This window comes from Coturnix japonica, chromosome 6 (genome assembly GCF_054131305.1).
Source record: "Coturnix japonica strain WE chromosome 6, WE-NBRP24, whole genome shotgun sequence".
NCBI lineage: Eukaryota > Metazoa > Chordata > Aves > Galliformes > Phasianidae > Coturnix > Coturnix japonica.
In genome coordinates, this window is record NC_140668.1 from 39,666,224 (window position 1) to 39,684,887 (window position 18,664).

The following is an 18,664-nucleotide window of genomic DNA, read 5'->3' on the forward strand; positions in this document are numbered from 1 at the left end:
ATTTTTCACATTTTACAAAAGAATTTTCTGTCCTGCCTCCACGCCCCCCCGCAACCCCCCCAAATAAAGAAAGGCTTTGACACTGTATGACAAGGAGGTGGGGGGTAGGGATTTTTATTATTATTTTTTGCAAACACAGTGCTTTTGACTTTTCTTTAAAAAAAAAATAAAATCTGTTGACTCTATTGAAATGTGACAGGGCAATATTTAACCTGAATAGAGGCATGTTGACTCCTCTTATTAAAACTGACAGTTAAGGACATTTCTCTCTTTATTCCTTCTGATACACGCAGACAAGTCTTCACTGCTAACTAGTATACAAAATCAAAAACAAAAAAATACAGAGTGAGGAGATGAGTACCTTATAAACAATATATGAATGACAATCGTAAGTTTAATCTAGCAAAGAAACCTTTTTTTATCCTTTAAGAAAATTAAAGCCCTTTCAAATTAGCTTGATATATGAAGACAGGCTGACATCATTAATTTGCAGGCGCTCGTGCCCTGCTGCCTCGCACAGATGTGCTGTGCCAGGTGTGCTGCACAGGCCCACAGCGACACCTATAGCAGGTGAGGGGCTCTGCCCGCCGGGCTGGAGCTGCTCGCTCCTGCCCCGTGCCCACCTGGGCACCCAGCTCTGGGTTCTGTTGGTTGCTCTCCAGGAAGGCGGCTGATCTGGCAGTTCATGTAGTTGGCTCCACTTGGCTTGTGCTGAGTGTGTGTGTAGCTCTCTCTTGGCCAAAGCCTCCAAGGACAAGATGTTCCAGTCTGTCCTAGGTGCTCCCTGAAGCAGTTGTGGGAATATCTGCATATGGTATGACGGGCCTCTGGTTCCTGTGCTTTGCTGCTGCATGGGTTAATGGTTCTGGGAGGACCCTCCATGGTTCCCAGCACTCCCCATCTGCATGGCAACGTTCAGGTAGAATTGACCTCTGGCTCAGTTATCGTGGTAGGGCAACGAGTGGAGCATTTGTACAGACTTTCCTGCATTTTCAGTTGTTCTCAGGCACAGTCCTGAGGGCGAGGTCTTTGTGGCACAGAATAGCAACCTTTTCTCCCTGGCCAGCAGTGAGACTTACTGCCATCTTCCTCCAGTGAGAAGAAAGTGCTTTAAATATAAATGAATAGCAACTGTAGGCAGTGGGTCAGGCTTGGGGTGGTTTGCTGGCTGTGATGGGCCTGTCACAGCTGGTGCTGTCCTGCTGTGGGGGGCTGGCAGAGCCTTGGTGCTTCTCTCTAAGGCTTAGTACAGGGCTGAGAGACAGTGCTGGGGAGCTGGGAGTGGGGTTGCAGTGTGCCTGTTGTCTCTGTCAGACAGCACAGCCAGTAACTCTGAATTGCTGGTCTGAGGATGTGATCGTTATTTCTGGAAACTGGCTTCAAGTCACAGTAAGTAGAAGTTTATACCCTTCAGCATCAGGGGTTTGCATGTGACATATACAAGCAACAGGAAATAGCCCATTCTTAGCCTCCTCCTGCCCTTCTGAGGAGCAGGACCAAATCCCATCATGAGATGAAACAGCAGCTATGAGGGCTTGGCCAGTGTTGTGAATCCTTCTCTTTGCATCAGTTGGTTAATTTAAGGGGGAAAAGTCAGATGTGCATTTTGTACTTGTCTCAGATGAGATTAGGAGAATCTATAACGCCCTAAGGCAGACAGCTCGTACTTGTGTGAGATGTGGACTGTTACACTGCGTGTCGTGCAACTTCTGTGGAGGAGTTTGGGGTCTGCGGATGTTTTCTTGTGAGTTTGGAGAAGGATTGTCCTGTATAGTTCAGGAAACTCTGCACAGGCCATCATACGGAAGGAGCAGAAGACCAAAAGCATCTACATGGAAGGCAGATTATCCAGTACCTCTGTTAACTGTAACATATGTGGTTTATTTCCACAGAGAACAAAGTGACCAAGGACTTGATGCATGAGTGATGGGGATGCGATGCTTTGATAAAGCAGAGTAATTTCATACCACCTCAAGCCTTGTGCCCTGTGACTGTTGTTTCTACTCACAGTGCACTGACTGACTGGCAGCCTCAGCTTGGAGGTGCTCCCTCCTTTGGCTGACATCACGGCTGTGAGCTTTGCCTGCTGGGTATTGGGAGCAGGGCTGTGCCCCGTGCCAGCAGCCTGTGCCTCAGTGCAAAGCTGTGCCAAGGAGGGGCAGGCTGGATGTTAGGGAAAATGTCTTCACTGTGTGGGAGGTCCAACATAGGCAACAGGCTTCCCGGAGGGTTGGTTGTGCCTCGTGCCTGTCAATGTTCAGGAGGTATTGGGACAAAGCCCTCAGTAATGTGCTGTAACTCCTGGTTAGACCTGGACCGGTAAGGCAGCGGACTTGATCACTGCAGGTCCTTTAAAACAGAACTACTCTAATTCAACAAAAACTCTGTCTGTATGTCAACCCTGCTATAGCTTAGGTCTTTAAGGCAGTTACTATTATTTCTTCCATTGGCACAGAACTTGCAGATGGTTCCACAATTTAAATAATGCATAATAACAGTGAAGGGAAATCACTGATTTAAAGAGGGGTTCTGGCTAACATCACACCAGATCCCTGAAGAAAGGCACTGGAAAACTCAAAGCGTTCATCTATGCAGAAAATTCACCAAAGGGAGAGCAAACCCCTGGAAAATGAGACCACAGCAGGCAGTCCCCAGGGGAATGACAAGGTGTATGTCAGCAAGTGATTCTCACTGAAATGGAAGCATGAACCCAGGTTTAGGACGACCTGGCACTTAGAGATTGCTTTAGTGATGAGGGACATGTGCAACTAAGAGACCAACTTTCATTTGCTGGTTGTGTCTGTTCAGTCTTGAATCTGAAGCAAGACTGAGTATAGACCTGTATCTTAATTTCAGTGCTGTATATAAAGCCTTTAAAAATACATCTTTATTCTTCAAAAGAAGTAAAATTTTACTAGTCTTTTTCTTCAGTTGTAAATTCGATTGACCAGATGTTTTTAGTCTTAATACATTCATGTTCAAATATCTTTTTCCCCAGGTTTGACTGGGGCCTGTCTTGCTGAACAAGAAGATTACCACAGGGCAAAGATGGCATCTTAGTTGCTTTTTACGCTTAACTTTTGCAAATCCTGTCTGTTCTATGATGTCCAAGGTTTTCTGTATATCTTTGCTTTATTTTGGTGAAATATTTCCTGAGGAATGACAGACTCCTCTGGGGACAGGTACAGTTGGGGATGCAGAAGGTATTGGTGAAAATGAGAGGGGCACGTTGCAGTTGGTTGGAAAACTGATTTTCCATTGCACTTTGAAAGAGATGCAGTGTGTTGCCATGCTGACAGTGACCACCTGTGGTTATCACCGTTGCTCCCTCTCTTGTGAGTCATTTCCTCTCCACGAATCTTAATTGAGGAGTGTTTCATCTTCAGTTTGGAACTGGCTCTGTGAGCTTATTGGAACACAGCGAAACATGGGAGCAGAGGGCAGAACGGGATGATGGGCATCAGCTCTGAACACAGGTGTCAGAGTGGGCGTAGGGGTATGATTCAGGCCATAAAATCATTAACTCTTCCATCGTTAGACATTCTAAAGACAAAATTAATCTTTTTTTTTTTTTTTTTTTTGTTTCCTCCATAAGTGAAATTGTTGCAAGTGTAACCGCTGACAGGATGTTGTTAACACTGCACCACAGTCCATGTGCATGCTGGTTCAAGGAGCAGGGATGTTCCCAGGCATCTGTCCTGTTGTGGGCTTTTCTGATTAAGAAGCAGAATTGGAGAGATTATTATGTTTATGACTACAGAAAGTCACTTTGAAGCATTAATTAAAAAATTCATATAGATTGGATGCAATAGCTGGTCTGTATTCATTTTCAGTAGTGTTTGTGCACAGAATCTGAGCGTGCTTTGTTTTATCTGTGGGCCTTGGTGCAGAATGTGCTTCTGCCCTGAATTAGGATATTCTATATGCATCCCAGTTGGAGTCATATAAAAAAGAATTTAGTAATACTACATTGTACCAGGAATGGCAATCTTAGCTTGTCACTGTTTGGGGTCCTCAGGTCAACCTCTTTAATTAAGTCTTGTAATGTTAAGAGTGAATTCAATACCCATCCTACCCTATCAGAGCTAACACTCTTTCCTGTGCTGCTTTTATCAGCAGGCCCGATTTTCCACCTGGAATTTGTTTTAACGAAGCCCAAATCCTATTTTGCTGAACGCTGGAGGCTGTGTGGAGCATGCTGCCCGTTCCTCTGTTAGCCACACTATGAAACTCAGGACAGACAAGCTGTAAGCTGCATTTTGATGTCAGGTTAAGCTATTATGGTACAAATTTTGTTTAATATATTTTTAAATACTTTCTTTAATATTTTATAGGGTTTTTTTTCTTATAGAATTAGCAGTAAAAACAGCAGTGCTTCATATTTCAGATGTTTTTCCACCTTTCAGAGGGCTGTTCCACATGATCTGGTTACCAGCTGGACAGCCAGAGGCTGAACGCAAAGAAAGCGCAGCAGGCTTCATTTCTACCCCAGCGTTTGGGCCAGAGTGTTTTTCCACAGTTAATCCACTTTCTTGTGTATCCCTTCCTCTTTTAATTCCATTTTAAAAAAAGTTGTTTCTCTCATTGTTCTCCAAGATCTGCTCCACCAAAACCAAAGAAATTCAATCCATAGATGCATTCTCCTCTCAGATAAACATTGCTTGCCTTACGTGTATGTTTAAATATTCATTTAAATTACACTCCCAATTCTATTTAACTCCTCCAAGGCGAGCAATTCTCCTCATTCCTTATTACATTATGTTTGCATAATGTTAACAGCATGTTTAAAAGCTAGCTTAGAACTGTAGCGTCATCTTGTCAGGCTTCAACGAATGCATGAGCAGAAGAATCTGCTACAGAGCATGCTGACCACCAGTGGGGTTCACGTTCCTCACAAGACCAAAGTGTAGAAGAAAATACAAGGAACAAATTCTGCTTCCTTGTCTTAAAAAGAAAGTGTGGGTGATGGCAGCAGTTAACATGCTGCCAGGTTCAATGCCACTGCTGGAAGCAGAGGGAGGAATGCTGTGGTGCCATGCGGGGACGTGCACTGTGTGCCTCCTGGCTGCTCTGTGGTAGGGAAATCTTCTGCCTAGAAGAATCTGTCCAGTCAATTACCAGTACTTAACAGTGTGCTTTAGCCAGTTGTCCTGAGAGTGATTTTGGAGTGCTGGGAGCTGTGTCTGTGTGGTTCAAAGCTGTGTCCTTACATTTCTAACAGTTCACATAGGAGCAGGTAGATCACCTCTGTTTCTGTCCATGCCGGTTCTCAAACTGAGGTGTGTGCTCAAGATCAGGCTTAGTTTCTGGTTAACTTTGTTCAGCAGCCCGAGCTGTTGCTTTGTACGTGTTGATGGGTGCTTGTAGGCTCACACAGCACTGGTTCCAGTGGATGGATGCTGCTCAGAGCTCAGCACCCTGCAGGGTCTGATGTGACGTAATGCAGCACTGTGCACTTACTGATGTCTGTATTGACCTTGAATCACTAGGAATTGGTAAATAGCTGTTCTGTTACTGAAGTCAATGTATTTGAACCCACTTATGCATGAGAGAATCTTTGGGTAGGAAGCTGCCATTTCTGCAGTGTTTTTGGCTGAAGCCATGCTCGATGCTATCAGCGTTTTCCAAAGCCAGAGGGTGGTTTGCTTGTATTGTGCATGAAATGGGAAAATGTTTATTCCAAAATGTAAACGTGGGGTCGGCAAACACTTGAACTCATCTGGTTTCACCGCATACTTCTCTTGTGATCATGGCTAATTTAATATAGTTTAAAATTAAAAGCTAGAGTGAAAGTTATTTTTCTGCAGGCTGTTTTCCAAATTTTCCTCTTCCTAATGTTTTTACTGTACTTGTTATATGAAACAGCAGCCTCATATGTGTCTGTCTGCTTTTGTGCATACATCTGTTGTGGGTGCAGATGCATGTGTCTGAACATATGTATGAATTAAGCGCGATGCTGGTGGGGTGAGAGCCATAAGGCAGCCACCTGCTCCAGCAGCGCGTCCGCACCAGAGAGCGGAGATTTAAAAACAATTACAATCTAGAATGTACTTGTTAGAGCAAAAGAACAAACTAAACTAATTTAAAGTAATTTTTCCCTTAGGATGGTAATTCATTGGCAGAATTACCCTGCGATTGAAATTGGGCCTGTTGTTTGCACAGCAGAGCGTATTAGATAAATAGCGGTAATAGCCGTTCTCTACATTTAATAAATGAGCTAAAATTTCTTGATACGCTTGATCTATATTACAAAGTTTATTTTTTGCTTTCTAGTGAGAAGCCAAGGATGTCTTTGATTTTCTGTGTCTACTCCATGCACAGCTTGTGCTGCCTGCAGTGGGCTCAGTGGTGGGGGACGGGCAGCACAGCCCTGTGAGCCCCTGTACCAATGCTGCCCTGGCTCTGACCTTCTTCCTTTGAAAGCTTTCTTGTGAAAGTTGCTGTCTGTGTACCGTAAGCAGTGGTGTTACTGTATGTTAATAGGCACGTTCTGAGAAGAAGCCGACTGCTTTCTGTACAACTTGCTCTTTGGTATGTAGTTTTCTACATAAATGTATCTGACTAGGATCCACTCAGAAATGTTTACAGAGCACCGAAGGCAGTTGGTGCAATGGCTGTAGGTCCAAAGACAAGAAATGAATAAGCGGTGTGGTATGGAGCCCTGCTGCTGGCCCTTTGTGGTTCCCAAGCATGGGGAGTACTCAAATCACTCAGCAATACAGCTGCAGTTGGTATTAATGCAGCACTCAGCGGAGCATCCACTTTGCTCATAAACCTCTCGCCTTGTGTTGACTGCTGTTGTGTCCCTGTCATTGCTTGGGCATGGGACTGGTGACTGCAGTTTTGCTACAGCCTGACTGAAGGAAATCCTTTGACATTTCTTTGCAGCTGTCTGACAGCTTTCTCCCAGTGTGCCTGGCCTGATTGCTAGGAATGGTGTGACTGGCTTCAGCATCCATATCTAGGTGTGCTGAAGAGCCTGGAGGGATGGGACAGATGAGCTCTGGATGTGGGATGGGTAGGGAGGAGTCAGGACACTGCATGTACTGTACCCCTCTGCCAAGCTCCTGAAGTAGGGCTCTGGTGATTTAAATCTTATCCTAAGCGTCCTTACAGGGAGCACCACTTGGAAACAAACAGCTTCCCTGCTCCTTACCAAGAGCAAACTTGCTGCTTTTCATTAAGCTGTTTGATTGCTATCAAGCTTCTTGTTGTCAGTACCTAAAGCAGCCGGGGCTTTGTACAACATGCCGGGCAATTGTGCCACTTCTGTGGTCCGCTTTTGGAACAATGTCTCATAAAAATCTTAAGCAGCTATCACTTTTCATGGCTAATGAACTGAGGATCTGGGAATTAGATCCAGAGCCAATTCTTGGATTAAACCCTCTGAGCCCAAAACAAGGCTGTCTTCAGGAATAAAAAACAAGCCGGGGCTGCTGGAATAGGGTACTACAGCCTGTGACCTTCAAGATGTGAGATAAGTGACCAACATGAAGGGTACAGCAAAAACTAATCAAGGAGGAGGGATGAATACCAAAGGACTTGTCTGGGAGTCAGTAATGCAGCTGAGGGGCGGGGGGGACTGTTTGTTTTTAGATGCAATTTCTAAAAGGCTTTTTGAGTTTCAGAAATATTTGAAGTAAGTGTCCCTCAACATTCACATGCTGATCAGGGACAGAATGAGTTTAGTGGCCCTGGCCTGCCCCGGTGAACGCGGAGAGGGAAAGAAACCCCAAACCTTTCTGTACACAAAGGAGTGGAGTGCAATGGGTAATCTCTGCGGCGGGTGGGTGGTCTGTATTCAGAGGGAGGTTTACAGGCAGATTTCATCCCTCAGACCAATAATATTTAATAATGGCATTGCAAAACCCACAATCTCCTCAACACCTTAAAAGCCAAAGAAAATACCTGCACAAAGGATAGATTTCAGTGCTTCCAGAAAAATGAGAACGTGGAGAACAACTGGAAGAGTTGTAAATAGTGGCTTTAACAGGAAAATTCCAGAATGTGTTCAAAGTAAATTAGCTACTGCCATGCTGCCTCGCACTCCCTCCTCCCTTCCCTTCCTCCCCCAGCCTGCTTTTAGTTGCTTTGAATTTCCCTTCCGCTCTCTTAGTTGACAGCATTTGCACTTATTTCTGTTAGGGAACATGGCCATTCTTTTTTTATGGCAAGGTGAAAATAATTTTATTTTCATCACTTTCTCCTACTCCCGTGATGGATTTACTTGAAAAAAAATAATGACGGGCTTCACAAACTGGCCTGACAGTTGTGATGCAGAGAGTGAGCTGGCTGAGCAGGGACAGTGAGGCATCTCTGTACCTATTATGGCAAAAATCGATAATGCTTTCTGTAAATTGCTCCTCCCAAAGGAGATGAACAAATGCAGGAGACAAGGGAAGCCATCATTCTGTATGAAAGCCCCTGCACATTTGGACCAGTGCAATTATCAGGAAGGACTTTTTTCTTTTTCTTTTTTTTTTCTTTTTTTTTTTCCATAGAGGGGGGTGGAGAGGAAAGCAGGAGAGTGGGGTGCAAGGAAGGGAAGAGCTGTTTTTCAAGAAATATGAATCGAAGGTTAAGATTCTGTGATTTGTCCAAATCCATTCCTTCTGGGGAGCAAAGAATGGATTGAGATAGTTTTCAGAATGATCTCATATTCTTCAGATGACTTTACACTCTGATTACACATTCGGAGTTGCCTATTTAATTCCCTTCTGGCAGACAGCAGTTCTCTCCTCTAATCACCTGGAACGTGTGGTTCTGGGAATCCTCGCGTTACCCTGAGTGGGAATTCCACTGAGCATCACCATTGGATTTTTCCTGTTGTGGAAGCATATAAATTATATATCATGTGGTGTGAAAGGTAATCTGAAATATGCTTGAGGAGCACGTGATGCCTTTACTGTTGCTCCGATTGATTGGGGAAATGCCATTATTTGTCTTGTAAGCAAGGAATAATAGAGGATATAAGAATCATAGCTGCTCCACAAAGAGACAGAGCTCAGACAGAAGGAATGGGGAGGGAAGGAGATAGCTGAACAGAATGGTTTTCTTATGAATGCCCATGCTCCCTCTGAAAGATGTCGGATGACCACTGGTAGATCCTGTGGTGTTATTTGCCTTTCATCACAAGGGCATTCCTTTTGTGAACATTTTTAAGAAGAGGAAAATAAAGTTTGTTATCTGATAGTGAGATCATTACTGTGCATTACATTATCACTGCTCTCATGAGACCTTGGGCAAATCCTGCAATTTCACCCGGTCTCAGCTTTCCCATCATAAAAGCGAGATTAGTAATAACACTTGTCTTTGTTAAGGTCTTCACTTTCTTCACACAAAGGATATCCCAGTGCCCCATCTGTTACTGGCAGTACTTCCTCTGTCCAGCAAATAATTTGTTTTTGTGCAGACATGTTGTGGTGCTGTTCCCTGCCTGCGTGCTGGTAGGTGAGCATGAAGCACAGCTCCTCAGCAGCATGAAGACAGAAAAATTGGCACTGGGCTCTTCTCTATTACCTGTCAGCCTGGCATTTCTGCTGTACTGAGAAAAACAGCAGAAATACCGTAGGCAGGTGAGGAGTGTGTTGGAGACCATTCCTTACTGTAGATGGAAGTTAGGCAAGAGAGACTGCAGGCACATGCTCAAATGTAAAGTGTCCTGAGGTTCAGAAAGACACATTTGGAAAGGGCATTCAGAAAGTTCAAATAAGCCACAGCAGGTAAAAGAGATCGGCATCTATCACCTTGAATCAAATCAAAGTAAAAGGAGATGTTAATGTGTTTCAGAGGTGTTGTCCCAGGAGCAGGGCTAACTGCTTGGGGATGTATGGGCAGATGTATGTGGGGAGCTATCACCAGCAAGGCTTGGGAACTCACAGTGCTGTGTGCTGAACTAATGGCGTGATGTCAGATGAGATGAACTGCTCTTCCTGTGCTGGAGAGGAGTATGCTGGGAGAATGGGGAGAAACAGCAGATTGAAAAGCTGTGGTAGGAAAGAGAAGGTATGCAAGAGAGGCATTACTTATTCACATTGGTTTCCTAATCATTGTTTTCTAACACTGTAATTCTTGACTCTTGATTGGTTTCGGTTTCTTTGGTAAGTTTTTTTTCTGTTGTTCCTGAATTCTCTTTTTGGAGTGCCAATAATTGCTTCAGAGTTGAGGAGAATGTGTGAATGAAAGCACGCATTGTAATTCCGCTAACCCGTTTTGTTAGAGCTGTTTCATGGTTTGTTAAAAACACAACAGCTGTTTACAGTTTTTGTGCATCTTCTGCACCGTGCAGACTTTTTTGATGACTGCCTTTCTGTGGTATGATAAGCACATAAGGATGGATGAACTTCTTATGCTGTGTTCTCAGAACCTGAGAAACAGCTTGGGTTTCCTTTTTCTAATACCTCTGGAATGGAAGCCTCTTGGTGAGGAGACGAACGTTGGATCAGGTTTCTGCTTTGGCAGAAAGAAGCCATGAGGAAAATGCCCAACTGTGTTTCACAGCGGAGGCCATTTGTTATGAAGTGGAACGCTTCATTGTTCCCACCGTTGTCAGACGGAGAAGCTGTGATGATGCAAGAAGTGAAGACGCACCTCTAAGTCGGTATTCTGTCTCCCTCCCATGGAAGGGAAAAGCATAGCTTTGTTGTTTGCGTGAGCGTAGGAATAGAGCAACCAAAAATGATTTGTTAGAAATCAATAATTTTCATGTTGTCTTAATGCATCTAAAATATTTAGAGGAAATATGTTTAAAAGCTATTACTATGGTTTACATATACGGCAAGTTTTAAATAATGAATTTGAAAAATGCTGCTGAAAACTGAGGGTGGTTCTTATAAGCGGGAGGTGAGGTGGGAGCCCGGGCTGCTGCGGGTCAGCAAAGGGCAGCAGGAAAGGTAACATCCATCACGCCTGTGCCAGCGGCTGGTATTGGTGATCTGCTTCCGCTAGCAGTAGTTATTCTTCTGAAGGGAAAGCCTTCTAAACAAGGCTGTGAATTGGTTTTCATGCTCGCATTGACAGATTGGGAAAGCAGTTTGTTCTACCAAATTTAACAATGATATATCATTATCACAACTTTGGGGGAAATCTATAAAATCAATAAGTTTGTAGCCTGAACAGGATTTGTATCGCTTGCTTGCTGTGCTGGTGTCAAAGCGTGAGCATATGGATTGAGTCACAGCCTGAGATCAATGGAATTTGTGGACAGTAAGCTCAATAACAAGCCCTTCTGAAAAGAAATAGATGTAAAAAGCAAATTTACTAGAGTATAAAAAAAAAAAGCTAATATCTTTTCCGCGCCTGGCTGTAAAGTGCTGTTTGGCTGCCGCTGGCTGCTGGTACTTTGAAAGCTGTCTAGGGTATGTGCTTGCAATGCTGAGTGCTGCTGCTGCTCTCTAGTTCCATGCATTGCATGTACAGTTGGATGCTTCTGTTTGTAGGGCTTGTATTAGGAAACTAGCCAAGAATAGGAGGAGGGGGGAAAAAATAGCCCTTTATATTGTAAACTGAATAAAGAATAAAAACAGTCAGTGTGTCTGCTGGGGAAAGACCATGGTGGCTTTATTTACTTTGTACTGGCAGGGCTTGCTAATGGAGAAAAATAAAAAGGCATAATTAAATAGTTTAATGAATTCGCAGCTCTTTTGTTTGAGTGGGGCTGGGAATGCATGTTCCAGAGGGCCTCACAAAGAGCTCGGCTGGTAGTGAGTTAAAAGTAGGAAATCAGTCCTTTGAAGGCATTTTTATACTTCATTATCCCAGCATGTAAAATGACTTGTACTAAACGATTGAGGATTTTTTTTTCCACTCTCTCTCTTTCTCTCTTCTTTTTCTAAACAAAGGAGAGCATCAGGGCGGCAGGAGCATAATTCCCCTCAGTGTCCTAGAGCCAATAGATCAGCTTGTCAGCGAATTGGTGGGCCTGTACTTATGCTTCAGTAAAATATAGGGCTCTGGGAAACTGTAGTGAACAACGAAACCACAAGGCAACCACCACAGAAACACACACGCTTGAAGAGATCCTGGGGGAGAGGGGATGTTCAGACCTTCCTTTTCACCTCGGTGCTTTGCAGTAGGCATATATTTACTTTTTAAAGGATTTTTTATTTTCTTTTAGTGTGTGGTCAAAAGAATAACGTTACATCCTCCATCCTCCTCCTCCTTCCTTCTTTCCCCCCACCCTGATTTTTACTTCTTTGTTGCTAAGGTTTACTAAAGTTGGATCAACTAAGGAGTATTTCCTTCTCAGTGTATGCCAAGTATGAGGACTTCAGTGAGAGCAGCAGCGTTTGTTTGCTAATGTTCCTCAGCTCCTGTGCACTTCAGAGGTCCCAGAGGCCAAGGAGCGGCTCCCATGTGAGCCAGCCGAGGAGCAGCCTTGTTGCGGGGCAGCCCCTGCCCTGACACACCCAGTGCCCATCAGCCTTTGGTGGTGGGTTCTGGGTGTTTGGAGTCCAGCACAGCACCAGGGCTGTGTTCAGCACAGTCTTTTTGATGTTATTCGTTACTAAATAATAGATGTATCTTTTAGTAGCCAGTGTGGCCATTTGTCATATGGATGTTACTGGGAGGTCATTCTGTGCGATGGAAGGTCCGTGAGAAGAGCTCTTTACTAACAAATGAAGATGCCTTTCACCACTGTGCCCAGCTTTGATTGCACCTGGCTGCTGGAACCGGTCAGATCTGTGTGTATGTGCAAGCCAGCTGCAGACAGCAGGGAGCTCCCCCCAGGACCTCATCTGGCCCATGGGCTGGCATTTATAAAGCATTCCCTAGTTTTTACAGCTTGAGTTTGCTTATAAACAACACTAACTGTTTGTTTCTTGTTAAAATTTACCTCATAAACAAATTTTACTGCGTGAGCTTGAGCAAATAATTGCTTAATCCTAACTTTCTCATAGCCCTAGCGCAGGGGCCGTAAAGCTGCGGTTGACTCTTGATAGAATTTTCTGCCCCTCTCCTCTGAGATCAGTGCCCGAGCTCTGGTGGTGGGGATGGCATGAGGCCAGGCCAGTGCTGCAGCTGAGGAGGCACAGTGGGTCCCAGCTGTGGCACCCAGCCAATGGTGTTCTGTGCTCTCACAGCAAGAAGCAGAGAAAAGTTCAAAAGAAGCCAGAAAATAGGATCTTCCTCCTGTTTCTGAAGTTTGAGTTACTTTATGATGCAACAGTAAAGCTATCCAGTTATTTACAGCCCGTGGCAGTGCGTCGCCCCTCTTGCTGAGTAGCAGGGAAATGCTGTGGAAGTGACTGCTTATATTGATTAGCGAGACACGAGAGAGTTAGAGACCCTCAGCACTGCCACTTAAAGCGGGCAGGAAACCCAAATTGACCAGTAATAAAGTGTTTGAGGTTGTACAAGGCGGCTCCTGGGGAAACTGCCTTCTCAGAGTGGGGATGCTAGGGGTGGAAAGCTGTCAATTATTCTTGTTTGATGAGGAGTAAGTAAACGTGCTACTAAAGTGGCCTATTAAATGTGAGAGAAACGTGCTGAGGCTGGGCTCCCCGTGCAAAACTATTCTTGTAAAGTTGGAAGGATGGGTGTTCTTGGACTCCTAATAAAAGGTGCTACCATCAGCTGGGAGCTTTTGTTTGTCCTTTTCTCTCTCTCTTTTTTTTTTTTTTGGTGTGGCCTCAGGTTTACAGACAGAAGAACAGTGGAAACTGTTATTGTAAGAAACCAAATTCTTGTTGCAACGTGTACCACTGTGTGGGACATCATAGGCACAAAGGCTGTCAGGCTTTGAAGTTCAGTGCACAATTAAAAGACAAGGATAATCTGCAACCATGAATATCTCAGGTGTCTAACATAAGAATTAAAGGTAATTATTCAGACCTGAAGTCTGAATGATTATATAAATGGAATCTTTTTATGAACTGCGAGGTATTCCAGAGCAGATGGAAGATGCAAGGTGTTAGAAACCACCTTGCTGACTGCTGAGAGTGAGTATTAAAGTATAGCAGGAGTATTCTCTGATAAAATCAGAGAGGCCGACTCATGAAATGGGAGGCAGCCAGCAAGATGCATTAAGAAAATACTAAGGTAATGGTACTAAAAACAATAGCAGCAGTAGAAAAAATAAAGTGTGGGATCTCCGTTCAGTGGAGAGCAAATGATAACTTTAAGACAGCCAAATGTTTCTGTGTCCTTCTCTATTAAAAGTCATCTATACAGGACAACAGCTACCATCATTGTTGCACTTGCCAAATGGTGAAGATCTCAGTTCTGAATAGAGACTAAACAGGTTAAAGCATATAAGATAGATGCTGTTAGAAATGTCACTTCCAAACATCATTAAAGGAATGCGTAAATCTGGAATAAACTCAGAACAGGCAGTGGCTCTCTTTGAAAACTTGTGCAAGGGAGGCAGCGTAGTGTTGTTAAGTTAAACAGGAGTTGCAGACCAGCCATCTCAGCTCCACTTCCTGCCAAAGTTCTGGAAGAAATAACCAAACTGTTGTGTGTGCTTGGAGGATGGCAAGGAAATGAATAACTGATGAACAGTACTGATTGGTTGGAAAAAGAGTCTGTCCAGAGTACCAACATCTGTGACAGAGGAACAGCTGTGGACAGGGACAAAGCAGCAGTTGCTGCATGTCCTGATTTTAGAGAGGTTTCTGACAGTCTCACATGGCTTCCTTGTTTCAAAGTATGCTGAGGAAGTGTGGTTTAGGTGAGTGTAGGTGTATGTCTGAAGAGTCGTATTTAGGGCATACTTATTGGTGCCAAAATGGAGAGAGATGTGAAAGGAGGTTTGTCAGGGGGCTGCCCTGACCCAGGTTCTTTGCAGTGTTTGAGGCGCAGATATAAAAAAATTCACTTGTGTGAAATAAGTTCGTTTCTGCGAAGAACTTAAGTCTAGGTACTTTGCAGTGCTTATTAACGTTCTCTATTCAAAACAGACGTGCTGACAACAAGAGCAAAAGAGAGGAGAGTTCCAGAAGTCATTGCTAAGCTGTGCTGTGCTGCTGCAGCCCAGACACTGTGCACACGGGTGGCTGCGTCCAGCAGGAGCAGCAAAAGGGGAAGTTTTGTCAGAAACAAAATCTGTGTTTTCCTACTGCTTTCAATAGCTTTTTGAAAATATAATTGCTAAAGTAAACTTAATGTACATGTAATGTAAATGTAATATGTAAACTCTTTTTTTTTTTTTCATTTCTAATTCAGGCAAAGCTCTTACTCAGATTAGTCATGGTTTTGACAATGTGATTGACTTATAACAAAAACACTTTCAACAGCTGTAATACCTGTTCAATTAATGCTCCGTTCTGAATGGCACCAGGACTGCAAAAGTTGGGTGGGGGGAGGGGAAAAAGCTGTTTAGTTTGAGTTCTCCGATTGTTCCCTCTGCACAGTGCTGTTGTTTTCTTCTTCAAAGGGTTGTTTCCCCACTGCATCCTGAGGTTGATCGGGAGGATTTGATGTGGTATGAACCACAACTTCCTGCAAAACCTTCCTGCCGAATGCTGCTTCCAAAGGGCTGTGGTGTGCTGACTTGCAGGCACAGCCTTGTAGGTTCTGGAGCAAATGGTGTTACAGGGTAGAATGCAAATGCAAAGATAATCACCAGACCATTTTTTTTTGTCTTCTCCTGAAGCATATGGGGTGAACCAATGTGAGATAGGATGCCAGCAGTGGGAAGCATCATTCAATCTTCGTGCACTTTGTTTCTTACCTATAAGCTTCATACCTAATGCATTTGTTTGATAGAGATTTTGCATTGTGCACAGAAGGCAGCAAACACAGAGGTACTCTATGATGGAAATTTCACTTCTGACTGATCCCCAAGGAGATGAAATTCAGATTCTCTAAATGTCCGAACATTTACCACTGCTGCTGTGGAGAGACTTTGGTTGGAAGTGGGAATATGAAGTTACTATTTTTCTTGTTCCACTTTTGGTGCTTCACGTCCCCCATCACAGTAACCCATACTGGTTTGCTAATAGCAGGACTCCTTCCAAATTGTTTCAATTTTGTGTTTTCTTGGATCCTCACACTAGAAGATCATCTGCTGGTAATCTCTGGCAGTTTACCTGTGCCCATCTACTCTAATTTTGTTTGTTCATTTGAAAGTATAGTCTAGCATCTTCCATGAATCCCCTGAGATCCTTACATGTTTCTGTTGCATGAAGTGATGCTGTTAGATACAGGCAGACAATGACATTTCCTTAGTTATTATTAATTTGTTACAGGCAAAATTCCATCTCTCTATTTTATTATGTTTGTGATACTTTCTCCTTTTTTCCTCCTCACTGCACCCCAAAAGCTCACTTCAGCAATATGAAGTGAACCATGCTTGTAGTGCTATTAAGTAATATTCCTTATTACGAAAAAGAACAGGGCTCCTTTTAATGAGTGCTTTAATGCTACCAGTCCATGTCACTATCTAGGGAGCCCCTTTTCTTCTGTTCGTAATGAGGAACACCTCATTTGCACTGTCCCTAGATTTATGGAAGGACAGAAAAAAACCTTTTATTTATTACATCTTAAATGAACTGCTCCCCAAGCAAAAACAAAAAAGGTAGTAAACTGGTGGCTCTACACTATATAGTTTGATTTTTATTGAGCCGAATAGTGATGTTCTGCCTCACCTAAGAAGGGTGAGCGTGGGCTGTAATTACCTCTTGTGAACCCCATTTCCTGCTCACCTCACTGGCCTGTACCTCTTCAGGATGTAGAATCTGTCAGTGTTTTATTTTGTCTTACTGGTGGTGCTGTGTACAGTTAGGAGTAAGGGAGCTCATCTCGTATCTCGTTTGCTTGAAAAAAAACAAAACTGGGGCACTCTCCCTGGATTCAAAACTGAAAAAGCATCCCAGCTGTTCTCTGAATTTCATTCTTAGGACGTTCTGGAATTCTTTCTGCTAAGTCCTTTTCCTTATGCACATCCTGACCTGCTTTTCTACATCTGTGTGATCGGATCGCTTCTTTGGCAAATATTCTTGCATAACCTAAGAACTGGCTAAAGAGAAAACACGTTTTAATTGATGAAATCTCAGTTTTAGAAAAGGAAGATAGGTTTTAAGGTCAAAGTCTTTGTAAGGTGAGTAGAGACAGGCAGTAATAGCTGTGTTCTTGGTACACGATTAAATTCACTGTCTTGTGTGCAAGATGAATTGACGTCACGGTGTGAGCCTTCGCTTTTCTGACTTTAAGGAATTCATACTTTATTTTTTTTTTTTTAGTTTTAATATAATTAAATTTCTCTTCTGTGGGGACGCTTTGGACAGGCGTGGCTGTGCCTTGCCATGATAGATTTAAAATCAAACCTGAATTGGAAGAAGGAGGTTTTTTCTTTGTTCGCTCTGGCTGATGTGTGCTTCCCTGCACCCAGCAATGCAGAGCCACCTCAAACGTTTTTTTTTTCAGCTCGAGAGCAGCAGTCTAAGAATTTTTGTCTAACCTATGGCAAAAAGCAGAAATCAATAATAAATGATCTGGTGCCTTCCTGGTTTTGCTCTGTGTATGAGTGTCTTCTCTGTAGTTCAAAGGTTATGGAATTTATAGTAGACAAATTCCAGCTACAAATAATACTGCTAGCATTTTGCAGGCAATCTTAAAACCTTTTTATTTATTTCCTTCTCTACAAGAGTCAAACAAGAGCCTTTTACATACCAAGTCAAGGTTTTTTTTAGACTTAAACTTCAGAATATTTTCAATATCTGCAACATTATCTTTTGAATAATAATTACCTCTTATATTAAATTATAAGACAGCAGGATTCAGGATTAGATCTCTGCATATTATTCTAGTGAAGGAAATTATGACAGGGGTCATTTTTTAGAATTATGTAGGAGGGTAAAAGGTCCCAGGCAGCATTAGAAGGGAAGGCGTTTATAATTAAATTGTAATTTAGGCCCATGATTTATAGTTTTCTCAATGAAAAATTTGGTGCTGTGGAGAGATCCTAGGAGGAACTTTAGTGAGATACAACTTAATGAAATAATAAAAAGAAAAATTATTCTGGAATAGAGTGTATTATAGCAGTACCCGTTAGCACACTTCAGTGTAGCTAATGTTCTGTCAGCATTTCCATGATATACTCTGTTTGCCGGGGTTAGATCTAGGCAGTAACGTTCCGTTTTAGGCTGAAACATGGCGTGTCAGGTTTCAGATCAAGAGAATTTTCACAATATATATTTTTAAGTCATTTAGCTCATTAAAACCTACAGCAGTATTCCAAAGCGTGCAAGTTGTCACATCGAGACAAAGGCTGCTGCTGCTTTTTGTTACTGCTTGCGAGTTGCAAGAAAGTGGAAAGCCTTGTGCTTCCTAATTTGTGTCGTCATTAAGGTACATGGGGCAGAAAGCTGCTTTGAAATAGCTCTCCCCTATATAGAAACAGTTCATTTCTATGTAGTATGCAGTGGTTTATTTTTGTTGTTGTTGTTGTTGTTTGTTACTTTTAATACAGTTCTGTAGAGCAGATGGAGATTGGTATTAAAGCATGAGCATTTTTATAGTTGTATTAATTAATAGGCTAAACTCCTCCTCCCCTGATGAAGATCTATTCTGCTGGTATAAAAACTTTAATACAGAGAGGTTAAATGATTTGCCAAAGGCAATTGAGGTAGTCAGTTACTGATCTGACAACACAAGCCATCTCTGACCTGATCTCCTCTGGCAGTAAAACTGTTGGTGAAGCAGCGTATATGGCTGGCAAACA

General features: G+C 43.0%; 1 protein-coding gene across 7 annotated transcripts in view; it reads left to right on the plus strand.

The window, feature by feature from the left end:
- Nucleotides 1-18,664, plus strand: part of LOC146760598 (uncharacterized) — a 343,150-nt gene that overhangs the window by 134,843 nt on the left and 189,643 nt on the right. Inside the window, exon 3 of one of the 7 annotated variants that reach the window (XM_085551280.1) lies at nt 4,117-4,209. The exons of the other annotated variants lie outside the window; for them this stretch is intronic. The gene's annotated coding sequence lies outside the window, so the exon portion shown is untranslated. Of the gene's footprint in view, nt 1-4,116; nt 4,210-18,664 lie in introns of those variants that run through there. 7 annotated transcript variants of the gene reach the window in all.